This window comes from Loxodonta africana, chromosome 7, assembly GCF_030014295.1.
Source record: "Loxodonta africana isolate mLoxAfr1 chromosome 7, mLoxAfr1.hap2, whole genome shotgun sequence".
Taxonomy (NCBI): domain Eukaryota; kingdom Metazoa; phylum Chordata; class Mammalia; order Proboscidea; family Elephantidae; genus Loxodonta; species Loxodonta africana.
Genome location: NC_087348.1, coordinates 23643256 through 23650517, shown reverse-complemented (window position 1 = coordinate 23650517; position 7262 = coordinate 23643256). Strand labels below are relative to the sequence as shown.

The 7262-nt window shown below is 35.6% G+C and overlaps 1 pseudogene; it reads left to right on the top strand.

Moving 5' to 3' along the window:
- Nucleotides 1-276: 276 nt before the first annotated feature.
- On the top strand, nt 277-1985 carry LOC135231833 (olfactory receptor 10AG1-like; annotated as a pseudogene).
- Nucleotides 1986-7262: the final 5277 nt, after the last annotated feature.

The following is a 7262-nucleotide window of genomic DNA, read 5'->3' as shown; positions in this document are numbered from 1 at the left end:
TAAGTAACAGTGTACACTTGTCAATATCTACAGTATCACTACAATCCAAGTTAATAAGATACACCCAGATTTTCTTTGTTGAATTGATTTTAATAGCATGTCAGTTCATTGCTGAACTTTCAAATCACATTCCTAGAAATGGAGCACAGTGATGGTGGAATTGATTTAAGGGACATATTATTCATGCCCCTTTCTAATTAACAAAATGAAAATGCTTTTCAAAAAATGTGAATGAATTATCCATCTTGAATTTACCATATCCACAGATGGAAAGCAGAAGAATCTGATAATACTACAATTATGGAGTTTGTTCTTGTGGGGTTTTCTGATGTACCCAATTTACAGTGGATTCTCTCTGGGATATTTTTAGCCATATAGCTGATCATTTTGTTGGGCAATGGCATCATAATACTGATAACAAGAATTGACCCTACTCTCCAGAACCCCATGTATTTTTTTCTTGGCAATTTTTCCTTCTTGGAAATATGTTATATAACAACCACTGTCCCAAGAATGCTCAGGGATATTTGGACCCAGAAAGGAAATATTTATTTTTTGGCCTGTGCTACTCAAATGTCTTTTGTTCTTATATTTGGAGGCACAGAGTGTTTGCTCCTGACAGTGGTGGCCTGTGACTGCTATGTGGCCATTTGTAACACCCTGCACTATCCTGTAGTCATGAACCACAGGGTCTGTATCCAGCTGGTGGCTGGCTCCTGGATTAGTGGAATTCCAGTCGAAACTGTGCAAACATGCCAGATTTTCTCTCTGTCCTTTTGTGGGTCTAACACAATTAATCATTTCTTCTGTGACATCCCCCCAATACTCGAGCTTGCTTGTGGAAACACATTTGTGAATGACATGGCGGTCTATATAGTTGCTGTGGTGTTTTGCATGGTTCCATTTCTTTTGATTGTTACCTCCTATGGCAAAATTATCTCAAATATCCTGAAATTGTCCTCAACCAGAGGGAGGGCCAAAGCCTTCTCCACCTGCTCTTCTCATCTGACAGTTGTAGTCTTATTCTATGGAACAGCTGCTATCAATTATTTACAGCCCAAGTCAAATCAATCTGAAGGCCTGGGGAAGCTGCTCTCTCTTTTCTATGCCATTTTGACACCAGTGATGAATCCCATTATATATAGCCTGAGAAACAAAGATGTCATGGAGGCACTGAAGAAATTACTAAGTTATTAACATGGGGCAATGACTTGAAATAATGGAAAAAAAATTGCTTATGTTTGTCATCTAGACACAACAGGAAAAATCATATAGTTTTATTTCTACATTCTACAGTCCTAAATAAAGATAATTAATAGTGTGTTAACAATCTCACATTATGTCAAGAGGCATTTGTTTCATAGAATGAACTGCTTCTGTGTAATTAAACCACAAGTAAACTGAATTGCAAACATCTAATCTTGAGGATCAAGATTTCCTGTCACTATTAACAGGTAAGGTAAGAGGTTGTTCGAATAAGACCTTGAAAGATAATTGAGTGTTTTTTTATATTTAGGAATTAGGATCATACTCTGTCATAATTTTTTCTTATATTTCCCATTCCTTCAGATGTATTTGCTTCCTGTCTCTGCCCCTGTGGTTGGATTCAGCCAATGAGAAACACCAACAGTAGTTATGATGGTGGAAGCTTGGGAGAACTTGGGGTTTTCTTTGCAATTTTTCTCTGCTTTTATGCTTTGTTTCTGCTCATACCCTTAAAGATTACATAGGCTCCAGGGTGCACTGCATCTATGATCCCATCTCTCGCCATTCTTTGGTAACATTACTTCCCCTCCTTTTAGCTTCAGGCCTTGGTTTCATAATATCTAACTACAATTGAAAGATTCAGGTCTTTGGGTAATCTAACCATACCCATGTAAATAGACCTTTCATTAAAGTATTTTTATTGTAATCATCTGGAGTGAATTCTGTATCTTGCCAGGCCCCCACTAGTACATCATTCTTTCATTTTATTCTCGCATACCTCTTGGGCAGTGATTTTTTTTTTCCTTTGGGAAAGAAAAACAAAATATTAACCCTTTGACACTGTAAAATGATTCAGTGAAGACCGATCTTATAGAAATAAAAATACTTGTGCAAAAGAGACTATTACAAATGTGCATATGTTGAGGAATATTTAAAACAAAAATTATAGTAAAAAAAAAATTTAAAGCAGAGGGAACTGGAGATTATATTAAGACACTGGAGTACATCTATACCACAAAACTGTTTTTGTTGTTCAATGCCATCAAGTTGGTTCCAACTCATAGCTACCCTATGTACAAAAGAATGAAACACTGCCTGATCCTGTACCATCCTCACAATTATTATAATGCTTGAGCCCATTGTTACAGCTACTGTGTCAATCCATCTGGTTGAGGGTCTTGCTCATTTTTGCTGACCCTCTACTTTACCAAGCATGATGACCTTCTTCAAGGATTTGTCCCTTCTAATAATATGTCCCAAGTATGTGAGACACAATCTCACCATCAGTGCTTCTAAGGGGCATTCTGGCTGTACTTCTCCCAAGACAGATTTGTTCATTCTTATGACAGTCCATGGTATATTCGATATTCTTCGCCAACACCACAAATCCTGGGTGTCAATTCTTCTTCAGTCTTCCTTATTCATTGTCCAGCTTTTGCATGCATATGAGGCAATTGAAAACGTCATGGCTTGGGTCAGGCATACCTTAGTCTTCAAGGTGAAATCTGTTCTTTTTAGTACCTTAAAGAAGTCTTTTGCAGCAGATTTGCCCAATGCAATGTGTCTTTGATTTCTTGACTGCTGCTTCCATGACTGTTGATTGTGAATCTAATAAAATGAAACCCTTGACAACTTCATTCTTTTCTCCATTTATAATGATTTAATATAAGTCCAGTTCTGAGAATTTTTGTTTTCTTAATGTTGAGATGTAATCCATACTAAAGGCTATTATCTTTGATGTTCATCAGTAAGTGCTTCAAATTCTCTTCACTTTCAGTAAGCAAGGTTGTGTCATCTACATAATGCAGATTGTTAATGAGTCTTCCACGAATTCTGATGTCTCATTCTTTTTCATATAATCCAGCCTCTTGGATTATTTTTTCATAGAATGGATAAGTATGGTGAACGGATACAACTCTGAGGCACACCGTTCTTGACTTTGAACCATGCACTATCCCCATGTTATGTTTGAATGGCTGCCTCATGACCTGTGTACAAAGTCCCCATGAACACAATTAAGTGTTTTTGAATTCCCATTCTTTGCATTGTTATCCATAATTTGTTATGATCCACACAGTCATGTGTGTTTGCATAGTCAATAAAACACAGGTGAACATCTTTCTCATATTCTTTGCTTTCATCCAGGATCCATGTGACATCAGCAACTATATCCCTTGTTCCATGTCCTCTTCTGAACCCAGCCTGTATTTCTGGCAGTTGCTTGTCCATGTACTGCTGTAACCACTTTTGAAAGATCTTCATCAAAATTTTACTTGTATGTGATACTGATGGTATTGTTCAACAATTTTTGCATTTGATTGGATCACCTTTCTTTGGAATAGGCATAAATATGGATTTCTTCCAGTCAGTTGGCCAGGTAACTGTCTTCCAAATGTGTTGGCATAGATGGGTGAGCACTTCCAGCACGACATCCATTTGTTGAAATGTCTCAGTTGATATTCTGTCAATTCCTGGAGCCTTATTTTTTGCCAATACCTACAGTGCAGCTTGGACCTCTTCCTTCAGTAGCATCAGTTCCTGATCATATGCTACCTCCTGACATGGCTGAATGTCAACCAACTCTTTTGGGTATAGTGACTCTGTATTCCTTCCACCTTCTTTTGATGCTTCCTGCATCGTTTAATATTTTCCCCATAAAATCCTTCAATACTGCAACTCAAGGCTTGAATATTTTCTTCAGTTCTTTCAGCTTCAGAAATGCTGAGTGTGTTCCCTTTTGGTTTTTTAACTCCAGGTTTTTACATATGTCATTATAATACTTTACTTGTCTTCTCAAGGCACCCTTTGAAACCTTCTCTTCAGCTCTTTTACTTCATGTTTTCTTCCATTTGCTTTAGCTAGTCAACATTCAAGAGCAAGATTCAGACCCTCGTCTGACATCTATTTTGATCTTTTCTTTCTTTCCTGTTGATTAATGGTTCTTGCTTTCTTCATGTATGAAATCTCTGATATCATTCCACAACCTGTGTAGTCTTCAGTCATTAGTATTAAATGAATCAAATCTATTCTTGAGATGTTCACTAAATTTAGGTGTGATACAGTCAAGGTTTCACTTTGGTTCCCATGGACTTGCTGTAATTTTCTTCAGCTTCAGCTTGAACTGGTGTATGAGCAATTGATGATCTGTTCCACAGTTGGCCCATGGCCCTCTTCTGACTGATGATATTGAGTTTTTCATCATCTTTTTCCACATGGGTAGTCAGTTTGATTCCTCCATATTCCGTCAAGCAAGGTACATGTCTATAGCCCCCGTTTATGTTGTTGAAAAAAATTATTTGCACTGAAGAAGTCATTGATCTTGCAAAATTTTATCATGCGATCTTCAGCATTGTTTCTATCATAAAGGCCATATTTTCCAACTACTATTTCTTCTTTGTTTCCAACTTTCACATTCCGATCACCAGTAATTATCAATGCTTCCTGATTACAGATTTGATCAATTTCAAACTGCAGAAGTTGGTAAAAATCTTCATTTTCTTCGTCTTTGGCCTTAGGAGTTGGTGTGTAAATGTGAAATATAATTGTATTAACTGGTCTTTCTTTTAGGTGTATGGATATTATCATATCACTGGCAGCGTTGTACTTCAAGATCTTGAAATGTTCTTTTTGACAATTAATGCAACAATATTCCTCTTCAATTTGTTATTTCTGGCATAGTAGTCCATGCGATTATCCAATTCAAAATGGCCAATACCAGCCCATTTCAGCTCACAAATGCCTAGGATATCAATGTTTATGCCTTTCATTTCTTTTTTGACAATTTCAAATTTTTCTAGATTTATACTTTGTATATTCTACATTCTTATTACTAGTGAATGTTTGCAGCTGTTTCTTCTCATTTAGAGTTGCCACATCAGCAAATGAAGGTCCCAAAAGCTTGACTCCAACCACATCATTAAGGTCGATTCTACATGGAGGAAGCAGCTCTTCCCCAAGTGTCTTTTGAGAATCTTCCAAACCAAGTGGCTCATCTTCTGGCACTATATTGCACAATGTTCCATTGCTTTTCATAAAGTTTGCACTGTCTAGTTATTTTCAGCAGTAGACCATCAGGTCCTTCTTCCTAGTCTGTCTTAGTCTAGAAGCTCAGCTGAAACCTCTCTGCCATGTGTGACCCTGCTGGCATTTGGCATATCTTCCAGCATTACAGCAACCTACAAGCCCCCACAGTATGACAATCTAACAGACATATGGGGGATACCATAAAACTATAAAACCACATAACCCATTAAAGAAGATTCTAGAACATCCATGAAGAGGTTCCAAGTATGTCCTGACATGTAAAAGAAATTAAAATCTGTTTATAAAATATTACCCCATTTTAGTAAAATGATGAAAGATAAACCCATGAAAAACAAACCCTCTGACACTGAGCGAATTTTGACTCATAATGACACTGCAGGACACAGTAGAACTGCCCCAAGAGTTTCTAAGGCTGTAATATATATGGAAGCAGACTGCCACATCTTTTTCCTGTGGAGCTGCTGCTGGGTTGTACCACTATCCTCTTGGATAGCAGCCTAATGTTTAACCACTGCACCATCAGGTCTCTCTATAATAAAAGTTGACACCCCAAATTTCCATTCAAGTATTCTCATGTGATGTCAGTAGTGGGTGTATATGAATACATATATGAGCACTATTTGGGTGGGTGTATATTAGAAGGGATTATTGCCTTCCTTACAGTGAATTTCCAAGGATTTCTGCTTTATTTTTTTTATATTATTCTGTATAGACTGAATTTACTACAATGAGAAGGTAATTGATATATCACAGGAAGCAATATTCATTCTGAAAATAACATAAGAAAAAACAAAGAAAATATTTCTATTTCTTCACTGTCTTTTGCTACTAAATGCCTTAAGAATCTAGCATCTAGCAGAGAAAACTTCACCATCAGCCAGGGTATTTGCTTTGTGACACAGAAGTGCGTGTGTATGGATGTGTATGTGTATATATGTGTGCGTGTGTGTATCTGTGTGTAGTGTGGGTGTGTTAATCACCTAAAAAGAACCAAAATACATAATATCTATGGTTATTCTTTGAAAAATAACTAAAAGGCATATAACAATAGAACCAGAGATGGATAAATTTGAGATTAAAAGAATGAACATAGTTAAAAATAAATGACTATGAGTGAGCTTGAATGATGAAAAATAGACAATCTTTAAAGCAAAAAAATATCAACAAATATTGAATTAATAAAGGATTTATCAGTATTTGGCAAATAAAAAGACAATAATATAAATTGAAAATTTATAAATTGAAAATTTAAATATTTATAAAAAAATTTTATACTAATATGATTTTTTTTTAATATGATTTGTCAGTACTTGAGAATTTGGGAAGATAAAAACTTTAAAAATAATTTTATGATTTTCAGAGATCATGTAAGTGGTATACTTAGGAACTGGGCATATACCTCTTTTCTAGTACCAAAAAAAATTATAAAATATTGTTCATGCACTGTCTGACAAAGAGATTTTCAATAAATTCCAAAAACAACGAAGTGAAAATAAATTAGCAAAAGTTTAAATACTTAAAAAAACACAAAATGTTGGAAAATAAGCATTTAATAAATCTTAAATAAAAGAATATAAGTATATTCTAACCAGTGACAATACAATTGCTATGTTAAATTTTTAGAGATCTTGCCATATAAATCTAATGAAGAAAATAGGAAGCTTTGAATATTGCCAAATCATTGATCATAATTTCCCATCCATAAAAATTTATTATTAAACTTGTAAGAAAATGAACACAGTTGCATTGTTTCCTCCATTTTGATTATTAGAAAGTACTCACCAGAACCCACATAAAGCTTTTATTTAAAGGCAAAAGATAACGTGCAGTGAGAAAAAAAAAAAGAAAGCATTGGAGGTCTGAGACATATTCCGCAAAGAGAACTCCCTAGGGTCCTTTCTTTGCATACACAAAGCTGAACTCTGGCTTGAGACTGTAAAATCTGTATATGGAATCTTTGTTTCTCTTGATGCTAAGAGAGCAACTCAAGTTGGGATTGGGGTTAGGACTTC